A 14,567-nucleotide genomic window follows, 5' to 3' on the forward strand; every position below is an offset into this window, starting at 1 on the left:
TGTTCCTAGATTTCCTAACATATTATTATTACTCCGTAATACTAACATTCCAACTATTACAAGGGGCTTTTATGAAATATTACGGAGTACGCAGCACTAATTTTTAACAGGTTTAAACAATGTGAATTATTTCCTAATCAAGGAAATAAGCCATTGTTCTGAAACAAAAATTGTAACATCAAACAAGTTAGATACGAAGTATATTTTTGGATCATTTAGCCTAAGATCACAATAACCATTTTTTTGTACAAATATATACAGCAAGACAAAGGAATGTCTAAAATCTAGAAGGATTATATCTTTTTTAACAAAGTACTACATGACAACCTCCCGGGAATTACAAGGACCTGCGCGCCTACACATCTGATGACAGACAAAATGGAGCACCCCTTTAAGCAGAGGGATTAGTCGAACCACCTACCCCCAAGCATAAACACAATCACTAACTATACACACTTGTGCAATCTTAACATCATATATACAGCTGACACACTGAATTACAATCCTGCTTATCAGCCTACAAACATTTTTGCTTAGGTTGAAACAAGCTGCTAAAAGGGGTAAGTATGACTACCTCGAGAATTGTAGTGCAGCAAAGGCAACAATCTCCATCGAGAAACTAAGTTGCACTACAATTCTAATTGCTGAAGCTCCATTTCCGTCAACTCTCTGAAATTCCATCACTGGTTTTGGCATCTCCACAAAATCCAAAGCAATAAAAATTGGTACGTATACCTATTGTGGCAGAACCAAATTCCAATATAACAACTATCATCTTGGTGAACCAATGGCATGCCAAGTCTTCCATCTTACATTGCAAAAGACGGCTGCCGGAAATTTGAACAAAATTTTGTGATGTAAAGGACCAAAAAACCCAGGTAGATCTGCAAATTAATGACACAGATATTAGCTATTTTATTATGACAACATACTAAACTTAAACAATCCAAAATGCCCGTTCAGTACAAACTCTGATGACATGCATGGATACACAACTGTCTAAAAAATGTTGTTTATCATGAACACAAATCATGTCATAGAACTAACAAACTGCATTCAAAGTCTACTAATACATGTACCTGGCCAAAAATTTAATCCCAATGTAGCCCATTCACTAAAGTAATGCCAGAACAATAGTTAATGCTAATAGTCACTTATTATGTGATTCTATCACTCAAGAGCAACCTAGGATGACATGGCAACAGAAGACACCCAACCACCTCCAACAATGAAACATACACATCTTTTGCATGATATCAAATTCATTGTCATTAGATTCATGTGATCGCAAGCAATAACACCCAACTACTTAGTATTCACACACCGGTAACAGTCCTCGACAAAATAAGAAAGAAAACATTGTAGACAAACATTATTCTTTGTATAGCAAAGAAAGAAAAGCCAAGAAGCCTCAAGCCACAAATAAAAAGCTTCTCTTAGTACATCATTGACCTCAAGCCACAAATAAGAAGCTTTTCTTAGCACATCATTGACACACACACACACAGAGAGAGATCTAGTGTATTAAAAGTTACGATACTTCTCAGGTTAGGTCTAGTCTCCAAGTAAGAAAAGAAATGCTTAATCAATCTCACTCACTGGATGCATGTACATCTTTGTGGAACAAAATAAGCAATAACCAAATACATTCTTGTTGAATAATTATGCTCTATAGCTTCTGCTCCATAAGTAGAAAAAGCTGAAACAGTATCACTGCATCAATAGGAGACTTAAAGAAGAAAAGAAAGGTTTAAGTTGCAAATATCACAGATCTACAAAAGCAGAGTTATCTATAGGATCCTGATTTTAGCTTAATTAGATCTCACAGATTTCAAACTTCCAACATAAAGCTGCATAAATCCAATGGCTGAAAATATACGAGCTTTCACTTTAACACCACCCTAGGACCATACCTAGTCACCTGCTTCATGTAGACTAAGCATGCACGTGACTAAGATAATTGAGAAACATATAATCAAAAACAGAAAATTCTACATGCATTCATATGTGAAACAACTTACAGCACTACAATCGCTAACCTACAGCCTATGGCACATCAGGTGTCGCATGTCGGATCCTCAAACACCTGGACACAACATGACACCCAAATATATATAGTGGCCTTATATGAAAATTTTATAAAATCTTGAGTCACGGACACAACACTCAAATCCGAGTCTAGGAAACATTGAATATAAACCTACATGTTGATAAAGGGCTCACAAAAAAAAAAAAAAAAAAAAAAAAAAAAAAAAAAAAAAAAAGAAATAGAGCATTAAACACATAAAAAGCATATTAAATTATAACATACTCCTATGTCCATCTTTGACACTGAAATTCAAGAATATTTCTCCAAAAAGAAAGAGCAAATTTGAACGTATCATTTGATACAAAATACTTGCGCCACAGGAATCTATAAAATTTAGACAAGGATTCCACACAATTGTATATTGTTTCAGGTTAGGGGGAAAAAAAGGAAAGAGTAAGTTGCTAATGTGGTAAAGACGGAAGCATGCAGCTCCGAGTAACCTACAGTAAACTTTATCAGTTGTAATCAAGAGGTCCTTGAAGACTACTCGACATAGAATGCCGACTCATTAGCTCTGATCGTTATAACCCTTAAATCTTCATATCCTCTTATGTGGCAGACTGCAAATGTGAGCTAGTTTCTTCTACAACCATCAAATTTGTATGATCACTGATGGTAAGCTATCAGCATGTGAACTTGGAATCAATGTTATGCTTTAAAACCTTTGTTTACTGTGAGAACACAATTGACAGAGCAAGAGATTTGATACTCCATCTAGTATTTAGCTTGGTTGTTTTAAAGGTGCACAAATTTGATTTTTCTGTATTTTCTTTACAAGTGGAACACTGAGGCTAATTTAATAAACATCAATGAAACATAATCATAAATTAATATAAGCTCCAAGTATGATTATCCTTGTGCAAATCAGTCAAATTCAAATGAAGAAGTTTTTAACACGACATATTTTATTTAATGCTTTCTAGGACTTTTCCTCAAGTATTTTAAGGCTCTAGGTAGAATTATTATGTTTTATTCAATCCAGCATTCATTAGGAAAACATTGTAATTCCAAAAAAAAAAGCTCTTTAGGGAGCAAGAGATTAACAAAATCTAAGCTTCCTACCCATTGTTGCATATTGCTTACAACTTGTGTTGTTGTTTTAGGCCTTTACATATATTATTCTGTCAAATGTAAAGCACCACAACGGATACAATCATAACAGGCCCTCAAAACAGATAAACTCTATCCACTGTTCCGCTAGTGCCCACCTCGACTTGCTCAGCCGTCACAAGCCCCAATCTACCCTTGACTTGCTAAACCATCACAAGCTCCGATCAACCCTTGACTCCAATATTGTCGCTAAGACCAAGAGTATCCATCATCCTTATTTCCCTGCTTGTGTTGCTATGTGCTCACAAGCTTTGTGCGCACAAGAGTACAAGACCAGTGCCCTTGCACCACTAGATGAGAGCCCACCACATGGGTCTGGTGTCAAAACACTCGAAAACATGATTGTTTCTATATAGAGGTTTTTTAGCTTCTAAAATGACCAACAAGGCCGACAATGGAGTCCTACACAACCAAAACAGACTAAAAACATCCTAGCATGTGCCCACATTATGAGTTCAACGGTGATATCAATCCAAATTCTTTTCATCCTTTATTGAAGTAATCTCAAATGTTTCCATGCCCACTTCATATGCGCCCAAAAATGTGAAATCCTTTCCCAAAAAGACAACAATCACCACTTCAAAAAGATGCATAGAAAGGATCGTTCATTCCATGAAATTAAACCCCAACAGTATTACATCCCTACTTCCCAGGTTCTAAATCTTTGTTGTATTATTTAAGGAGGTTGACCTTACCTTACTCACTCAACAACAATATTCTTAATAACCAAGCACCTCTATGCAATTATCAATTCTGAAGTTAGAAGGCGAAATTCTGATCTGGCACTGTATTACCATGTCCAAGTTTGAGTTTCTGCCTTGTGCATATACTTGTTTCACAGCCAGTTGATAGCAGAATTTCCGGTGTTTGTGTCATTGTTCAGTAATAAAAGTTCAAAAGTACATTACTTAATTTCATATATCTTATGCCAGAATCGATTACTTATTATTTAGAGTGTTTTTGTTTCAGATTTGTCCAGGTGTGGCTGTGTCACATTCCAAATACATTTTCCATTCTAGAGTTACTAGTAAGAAGAGCATCTCAACCAAGAACAAATCTAGAGAGTTATCTAGTATTATAATTATGGCTGTAAGCTTTTATTTATACATTTTTAAGGGAATGTTTGTCATGATCCATCTTGTAAAGGCAGCATATGTACATAGAGAGCAACGCAACAAACCAACTACATTCCCCCAAATAAATCCTGTTTCTCCCTTTAAATTTATCCCAAATAAACATCTCATACAAATTATGTTGGGTACAGTGGTTCACCAAATAATATACTCTGCAATTCTTTAATCTATCATACAACTTCTTCATTATTTGTTCATCTTTACTCAAAGGCCCAGCACTATCTCTCATTTCAATTAAAAAAATAACAAACACTACACTCCAAGTTTTTTTATCCACCATTACTCAAAAAGGCCCACCAACAATTCTCTCTAAATTTACGTGCCCACTGTCCAAGAAAGATGGGAACAGGGGATAAATCTGAATATATAGCTCAGAACCTACATTTTCTCAAGCAAAGGGATCAACAAAACCAGATAGCCATCTCGAGACCAAATTCACATGAAAAACAAATTGGAAGACAATTCCTCCAAAATCATTTTCTTCAAAAAGATTATTCAGCGTATTTCAATCTGAAAGCTCATAAGCTAGCAACTAGAACCCAAGGGCTTAAACTTCACTTTTGGCCATTGGAAAAGGAGTGTAAAAGGAGAGTGAATGAAAAAAGGCAGTTTCCAATCTAACAGCTACGTAAAACAATCTGAGACATGTGGATGAAAAGTGAATTTGACATTGATTTTGATATACCCAATTGGATTTTAAAGTTCAAAATACTACTCTGAATGTTTGCACACTGCTAAAATTTTGATAATTGAGGCCTACCAATCATATTATATGTGCTTCGTAATATGGCTGAATGACAGCACAAAAAGGTGGAGGAAGTAAACTTACTAGATATGACAACATTTACAAGACATTTCCTCACACAACTCTCTTTACATCGCAGAAAAAAAAAAATTGATTTATGATGGTCATCATCCGAGATACATTATGAATTATGACAATAGCATATATAGGAGACTCAAACATACAAAGGTCTTAAAAAAATTATTTGAGTAGGATCTGAAGATTTTATAACATTTCAATTCTAACAGGACACTTGCATTATTTGGATTTAGAGTCAGGTGATTCTAAAGTTCACACTGAAATTTTAACAGCACAGGGGACAAATTGATAAGTGTAGCTCATCATCCGTCATAACTCATAAGCGTCTAAATGTGATTCTTGCACGATGGAAATTACTTCTAGTCATGAGTTAGTCAGAAGTAAGATAATAATAACATTCCCCAGTTAGTCAATGTGGTATCAATGTGTCATGTTAAGCAGCACCAAAAAGGAACGAATGAGAAAAAAAAAATTAAAAAAATGCAAGAAAAGATAAAATTATAAGAAATTGGCCTTAAAAAATACACAAATGTAATATCAATTAGCCATATGGCCTTTCTCCTTTTTTGGACACGACAGGAGATAGAGAATAAAGCATAAAAATAAGAAGATATGGCTATAATCATAAGCAAGCTTGTGACTGCTTAAGCAAATATACAGCAATTAACCAGCATGTTGGGCGTTCCACGAAGTCCAAATCAAGATGAAATTCACAACATAAACAAACCTGAAATTTATTTGTGTAATTAATTTTAGATATTCTATAATTCCAGACAAAGTTCCATCAGATATGAGAATATGCTTGAACACAACTCGACTGAATACACATCCCAAAACTACAGGAATTAAAACTGTAAAAGAATGAAAAAGGATTGATAGTACAACGCATGTGAACTATAACTATTGCCAATTGGAGACAGGAAAGAAAATAGAAAGTAGAAAAATTACCTTACTGCATCATATTCTCAACGCACTTCACTGCACCACATCCAAAAATGGGACAGTTGAGAAAGAAACTAATCTAGTTGCAGATTGAGAGCTTTCCAGTGTATTCATCAGCGACTCCATAATCAAGGCTAAGTTCCCGCATTGGTGGGATGTTCTCCATTGCAAATAGCATAAGATGAGGAAACAAAATGTTGTTATGATCATAAAGCACCAACTGCACCATCACATTAGGACAAGTGCTATGGCTTATGTAGCAAGCAACATTTCGCATTTTGGAAACATCCATGGCAATATCCAATGGAGGAATAGAAGGATATGTTGGCGTCACATAACCAGGATATATTTGGGTTAGATCCCCCCATTCAGCCCACTTATCTGCAAATCGGCCAGGATATATAAGAGTGTCTCCATTCATGGAGAAAACTTGAGCCTGCTCCCTTGTAAGAATAAGCCCGGCATATTCACAGATGAATGAACCAGCATGTATCAAGTCTAAAGTCCGAACTCCCCAACCTGTTTCCCTGGACCTAAACACTTCCAATCTATGCTTCAGCCCCTTCTGGCTCACACGATTTCGGCAACTAGGAGGACAACCACAATTGCTGTTACATTCAAATACTAAAGGTTTCCCTCTCAGCAAAAAACCATTACTATCATAAGCAATCTCCCCTCCATTCTTCATTGCACACAAACACCCATCATGACAACTAGTGATACAACTGCACCCCATAGTTCCCCCTGAATACACAAAAGCAGGGAAAATCGCGGTGGGGCAATAATCATAGTACAACGGGTCATTGTCGGCATCAATGTCATTAAAAACAAAGATGGGAACATTCTCCTTCTTCATCGAAAGGTCGAGACTAAGATACCCCACAGGCCTAACCTGCAGTGCCCTAGTCCTCAAGCTTTGAGCCAATTTCAATAGGGTACTACCCATTTCAGGTTGACCCTCAATTCTTAAAAGCTTGAACTTATACACACCATAACCAGATCTACCAACATCAAACCAAGACTCAACAACTTTATATAAACCATCATAAACATAAATTTTAGTAGTAAGACTACCCTCATATTTAAGACCCCTAATCACTCTAATTTCAATACCATAATGCATACTTCTTTCCAAAGCCAAATTACCTCCTTCAAGCTTCTGGTGATTGACCATCCTGTGAAGCTTATCGAGCCCGCCATGCCCTGTATAAATCAACACATCCCCAGCATCTACATCATCTTCATACCCACCAGATACAATGATACTCGTTGCAATCGGTTCGCCATTCGAACTCTGGCTCGAAGGCAAGTAATCAATTCCAGCTTGTGACTGCCCATGTAACCCAACCACACAAAGCTCCATTCTAAAATAGAACAAGTCTCCAATGAACACTCCAGGAATCGACCCAACAATCCTCTTATCCCTATTAAGCCATAGCCCACGATCCCTCATCAATGTAGCTGCCCGTAAATCGCCACGAGCTCTTCTTCCGGCTCCCGGCCCGCTCCTCCTCTCTTCCTCCGTCATTGTATAGATCCTCAACGCGTCGTAAATCATTCGAGTTCGCCTCACTATATCCCTGAAGTACCTCTGATCCTCCACGCTCAGGTTAGTAACTCTAACAAGCTCATTAGACCGCTTCTGATTACGCCTCAGCTGATTCGGGGCAGCAACAGCCAATGCCGAAAACTGATTCTCCTCACTTGGGACAGCAACAATTGCACCCGAATTCGAGTCCAACGGCTGCTGCTGCTGCTGCTCCCCTTGCCCCGGCCCATGCCCAAAAGCCGAATGAAACATCTCCGAAATGCGGTAGAATTCCGAGTACACATTCGATTCCTCGTTAGTCGAAGACGGAGACGGCTCTAGAGCAAAGTCATTTGCCGGAGGCGAGCTGGGGATTAAATCCGGCGTTTCAATCTCCGAAATGGGGTCATCGATAGGTTCAGATTTGACCCGGATTTCCAACTTCGGACGACGGAACGCTGTCGCTGCCGCAGCAGGTTGCGGGACAACAGCAGCTGAAGTTGAAGGGAGAGCGGACGGAGCGACACGTGGGTCAGGCACGAGATTGAGGTCTGGAAATGGGGCAACAGATCCCATTTCAGGAAGCATGGAGGAGAGAGAAGAAATGGAAGGTCTGGTTATGGCGGCGAAGTCAGAGCATTTTTTGGCGGTGGTCAGAGAGTAAGAGAAGGTGGTTGTTGTGGTGGTTAGGGTTTAGGTTAAGGTGGCAGAATGAGGAGAGATTTTAGGTGGCAGTTGATTTGACGACAATGGTGCCAGTACTTTTTGAACCCATTTTCATTCAAATAGATGATGCAATGAAATGAAATGAAACATTGAAACCAAAAGAAATAAATTGTAAAAAAAATAAATAAATAAATAAAAAAGGAAAAGTATAGTACTCTTTTTATGAGATGAGGAGAATAATTCTTTTGTTGAGCATGAATGAAAATTAAGAGAGACAATAATGATGATGTACCAAAAAGAAATGTAATGAGGAAATGTAATTTTTTTTAGACTATTAAGAGGAGGAGGAAGTATCACCGCTATTTATATTACTTGTGCGATTGAAAGAAAGACTCACAAGAATAATCTTTGAGCGGCGTTATCTAGATTGGTTTCACAAATGGATTGACTAGGGTTGCATAATTGTGATTTTATTTCTGGAAATCTTTCTTTTATCGAAACAAATTATATCAGGGTTGTATTATTGTGATTTTATTTGTGGAAATCTTTCTTTTATCGAAAGAAATTATGTCAGGGTTGTATTATGGGTTGTATTATTGTAATTTTATTTCTTAAAATCTTTCTTTTATCGAATGAAATTATATCGGATAAAACTGTTCATTCTCCCAAAAGATTCGCACCAGTTGTATTCATATAATCATATTGATTATATATATCAAATCTTTTTTATTTCATATGAATTATGATTTACTTCCATTAGTATCTCCAATTATGTAATGTGTAACCTACATTATTGTCATCCAATTATTTTTAAAATTTAATTATATTAATTAAAACAAATCATATCTGATAAAACAATTCATGCACCCAAAAGAATTGAACCAACCATATTCATGTAATCATATTGAATATTAACCTGTCATTTTATTTCACATAAATCATGATTTATTCCATTTGATATCTCTAATTATGTATGTGACACCAATTTTAAAATTATTATTTTTTTAAAATTTTATTTTATTAACATAAATCATATTTGATAAATAAAATCACACAGGAAAGATTCACAAAAGCCCTACACATATTACGTCAAAACAAATCATTAATCATATCATATCATATAATATAATATCATATCATATAAATATATAATATAATATATCACTAATAAATAAAGCTCAGTCACAGCCAGGTCATTAGACAAAAAACACTTGGTGTTTAGTCCTTCACCAAGTGTCGCGTCATATAGGCGAAGCCATGCATAAACATGTCACGTTAAATGTCATGTAAGTAGACCTGGCAAACCTGACCCAGACCCGATGACCCGACCCGAATGACCAGACCCATGACCCGAAATCGACCCGAAACCAGTGACCCGAAATTGACCCAAAACCCGAATCAACCCGACTCGACCCATACCCGACCCGAAGTGGAACTGACCCGACCTTGACCCGAAACCCGAAACGATCCGACCCGAAGTTGACCCGAGACCTGAAATTACCCGACCCGAAGTTGACCCGAGACCCAAAGTTGACCCGCCCTTTAAATTGAATTAATTGACCCAAATAGCCTCGAAAACCAAAGTGATCCGAACCAAAATTATCTTATACCTGAAATGACCAGAATCTATTTAAGCTAAAGACTTGACCTTAGCAAACCGAAATAGCAAAGAACCGTAATCAAATTGACTTAATTTTTTTATTAATCTGTAATGTGTAACCCAGTGCATCACCCGAAGTTGACCCGAAAATTGACCCAACCCGAACTGACCCGACCCAAACTTGACCCGACCCAAACTTGACCCGACCCGAACTCAACCCGAAGTGTTGACCCGATACCCGACTCGACCCGATTATCTGTCGACCCGAAATCAACCCGAAACCCGAAATGACCCGACCCGACCCGAACTTGACCCGATAACCTTTTAACCCGAATTTGACCTGACCCATACCCGACCCGAATGACCCATTTGCCAGGTCTACATGTAAGCGATATAGGATAAATAGTTAGGATTAAAAAAAAAAAGTATCTTCATTAGAGTTTTCTATTTAATCTTTCACATATATAAAATAATTTATAATTTCACCACATTTATGAAATTGTAATTTTTGCATCATAAGATTCATTTTAAAAAATGCTTTAAAACAAGATCCATTCATAATATATTTAACCACAATTATCAATTTTTTTTTAATTTAACAGATTAAAATAAAAAAAAAAATGATGTCCCTCCAACTGAGGAAAGGCAAAAAGTACTCGTCAAGGTACCGAGTCACAAGGACTCCTTTCACGCTTATTGGCCTTGACATTCTTTTTCTACCATCCTTTTTGTCTTTACTCCACATCCTATGTTTATTGTGTAACCCTTTGAGTGTTGGCTCATCAATAACAAAAGTTACTATCCGTCTAACTATCAACTATTTTCGCTAGTTCAAGCGACAACGGGTGGAGTTGGTTTCTTTCAAGCAAAAAAGACACTTCGAACAAGAAGTTTTCAAATTTATGTACTTTTTGTTTTCGTTGGTTTGTAAGAGCTAGTTTAGCTCATCTATATGTTCTGTTGAACTATTTCTAGTTTTTAATAGTTTAGTTAAGCTTATGTCAAAAAAAAAAAAAAAAATACTAGTATCATATTCACCATGAACACTAAGCTAACATCATCACTCCACATTGAAGTATAAGTTTCATATTCTGATTGAACTCTTAGTTTAAAATTACTATCAATTAGCTTCCAATCAGTAATTTATCAGTTTCATCCAAGTTTTCCTCAACCCGAGCTATGAATTTACTCTTACCTTTAACACCTCTTCCTCGTCCATGCTTCTCACTCCTTCTCTCCCCTTAATTGCACCAGCATATCATCAAATCTCCAAAGTTTGATAGTAACCACTTAACCATTTCATAAATGTCATTTACAGCAACAAACCAAAGGAAAAAAGAAACCACAAATCCTCTTACATACTATAACTTAGCTTAGATTCAAACATATTAAATATGTTCAATCACATTAACTTAGTTTGGATTCAAACACTTTAACTCTGCTAATGTGTTTATATCATTATTTCAATCAACAACACTCAACTCAACTCAAATTCAACAACAATAAAACATGCATGTAGATACATTCATACATCAAAACATGAACCAAAATTTAATTATGTCACTAAAACATGGCAAGTTAAATCAATCAAACAACAAAGCAAATTAACACACTCATCCAATTCAACTGCATTGGTTAATTCATTTCGTAATTTGATTCTCAAATATCTTCGGTTATTCATTTACAACTATGAAAATGAATGCTTCGATTCGGTTAATAAAACAACAACGAATAACCTAAATACCTAACAAGAACAATGAAAGTGAGACATTTAAATTAAACCTAAATCATATTTGTTCAGGATAAAAGTACCTAAGGTCATGTGACCCAAGTGGCCTAGTTATATTGTGACACGTGTCCGCCGGCTAGGCTATAAAGGTCAAATGGTGTCTGACACGAGACATTAGAGCTAGAGAGTTCACCTAATGATGAAACCCATGAAATCCGTAAATGCCCGAATCACGAAAGAAACTTCATAAAACGGCACTGTCCATGGTACCTTGTACACATATATTGTGCAACCAATATAATTCCACCTTTTTAGGGCACAAAACCCTAGTGCATGCAAATCAAGGACACTATAAATACCCCAATAATTAATTGATATGACAAGTTTATGCAATACCATATTCAAGGCTATTGACAAAAAAAAACACTCGAACGTCTCTACTTTCACTCTTACCTTTTATGTTTTTGGTCACTTATTTGATCGTCAGAAGCGAATATTTCGGAAAACCAGATTTTTGTTATTTTGTAGGTGCTCGCACTAAACTTCTACACCATTCAAGTCTATCTCCCGAAGGACATCCAAAAAATCCCCAAAAAAATATTCAATTTATTTACGTGTCGAATAATTTTCAATCTGAAATAAAAGCAAAATAAAACGAACAACAAAACCCTGTTTTATAAATTTAATTACCAATTAAACAATAGATTTATTTTATTCACTACCTAGTTCCCCTAAGTGGCGCATAAATTACATAAATCTAATTTCCCTTCAAATATTACAAAGAACGGTTATCACATATACACATTGTCGCTTCAAATTAAATGAACCAGAAAAACACTTAACTTCATGCTTCATAGTAAGGGAAGAACCTTTAAATCGAGAACTAACAAGGAGCCTGATGGGAACAAATCAACTGGCACTTTGCAATTAACAATGAACAAAAATGCTACTAGGTAAGAGAAGTTAAGAAAAGCAGAAGAGAGCTATAAAACAAAAAAATTGGAGAATATAAGGAACGGAAAACTACAAGACAATTAGACAAACGGGTAAATGTTTCTTATATAGTAGTATATTTATACATATAATGTATTCCCATACATTTATAAAATCTTCATAACCTAGTGAAATGACAACTTTATCCTTGTGCTCAAACAAATAGCCACAACACCTTGCGAGCCTGAATCCATTAACACCTATCTAAAAACAATTTATATAATCATAATTGTTTTGTTGGTGTTACAAAACTTGTAATGCAAATAGGAGTGTTGTTACCCTTAGTGATGTTGTGTGCAAGGAGCTAGCAAGGGAGATGGAACCTACAAGGCAAGTAAGTTGTACAGGGCCGAGCTAGCAAGAGAGCTAGAGCTCGTAAGGCTAATGAGCTATGGCAAGGCCGCCAACGAGCGATAGCTCGGATGCTCACATTGCCTTGCGGCAGGGCCAAGCGAGATGTAGCTCGCTGCCAGCATTGCCTTGCGGAAGAGCCAAGCGAGAGCTCACATGTGAGTGAGCTACAGCTTGTTGCCCACATCGCCTTACGGCAAGGCCAAGCGATAGATCGCTCAGCCGCTTATGGGCTTAGCGTGGAAGCATAGCTTTGTTTATTTCTGATTCTTTTTTCTCCTATAAATGTAGGAGTTTATAGGTACTAATTGCGGAAAAAACATGAATCATATTCATACAGTACCTAATCCCAAGAGCTAATGCATAACACATAAAGAACATATAATTGTACCTTTAAATTGTTATTCCACGTGCGATCGAGAAAAACAATGGGAGATAAAGAACCCCAAGCGTGATTTCTCTAGTTGGTCCATGGGCACAGATTAAATCCACTAATGCTAGTTAGTCGTGCTTGAACGCTTCAATCAACCTTCTACGGAGAGGAGAGGAGACAAACAAGCCACGAACCACCACCACCGCCACGAGCAACCACCTTGCTTGGGTGGTCCGTACGGTTGTACGAATGAGGGGAGGGAGAGAGGCGTATGAGAGAGGGGTTGAGAGTGTTTGGTTACTTGTTTCACAATTCATTGTATGGATGAATTATGACTTAATGGAACCCTAGGCATGGCCTTTATTTATATATCACATATATAATTAGAGTCCATGTGAACCCCAAACACTTAGCCCACTTCTAACTACACTAGCCCTACTCCTTACATGGCTTGTCATATCCTTATGAGGCCCAATAATGGGCCTCTAATTTGTTTAACCCAATACCCTTGTTATATGACCTCATAGGATCCATTCTAGCGGGATTTGGACTATTTGACTAGCCCAAAGATCATTGATCATAATCTAGCAACAGATAATGACGACCCAAAAGAATGAACTTATTATCTCCATAATAGTGATCCTTGGTATATCTAGTAATTGCACTTATCGAAGACACAATTCATTCAATCTCCCACTTTTCTGAGACAAGTGCGTAATATTCAAATTCCTTAAGTCAATGTGTCTTTATTTGATAATATGATTGCGTCTCATGTCGTGATCATATTAATCTACAAATCTTTTCTTGAATTCTGAGTTAGAATTACAAGACAAATGATTACTATGTAATCCATTTGAGCATGGCCATGAAAGGAATGGTGTCCTTCGAACAAGTGTATTATTCTGATAGCGGGTTCAGAATTATTAAAAAGCTAATATATTCAGCAAGGTCAAGTGATTGGAATGCCTAGGTGGAGGCCGCTTCCGATCAGTAATATTAATATAATTAATATTACAGCTTAATCTTGACTGAACCCTTCGGGTCACACCCAAGTAAAATATACGAACCGACTCGACGAATTAATTCGGAAGAAATTAATTCGTCGCCCGAGTGTTAAACATTTAGACGTCGGAAATTCGAGCTTGGAGCGTCGAAACCGAGCGTCGGAGAATCTCAAATGTCGAGCCAAAATTTAGGATTTGGCGAGACGGGAAAATGCTTCAAGTAACA

General features: G+C 36.8%; 1 pseudogene across 2 annotated transcripts; it reads right to left on the minus strand.

Annotated features, from left to right (window-relative positions):
* Positions 1–187: 187 nt before the first annotated feature.
* LOC145607956 (histone-lysine N-methyltransferase family member SUVH2 pseudogene) lies at positions 188–8,417 on the minus strand (annotated as a pseudogene). Of its 2 annotated transcripts, none has more exons than XR_014105671.1 (2): positions 6,104–8,417; positions 188–884 (listed from the first exon to the last, which is right to left on the minus strand). The product of XR_014105671.1 is annotated as a histone-lysine N-methyltransferase family member SUVH2 pseudogene, transcript variant X1 (transcript). The 2 variants fall into 2 exon arrangements; XR_014105673.1 differs by lacking the exon at positions 188–884 and adding an exon at positions 5,564–5,882.
* Between the last annotated feature and the right edge of the window lie 6,150 nt (positions 8,418–14,567).

Source organism: Chenopodium album, chromosome 23 (assembly GCF_948465745.1).
Source record: "Chenopodium album chromosome 23, dcCheAlbu1.1, whole genome shotgun sequence".
Taxonomy (NCBI): Eukaryota; Viridiplantae; Streptophyta; class Magnoliopsida; order Caryophyllales; family Amaranthaceae; genus Chenopodium; species Chenopodium album.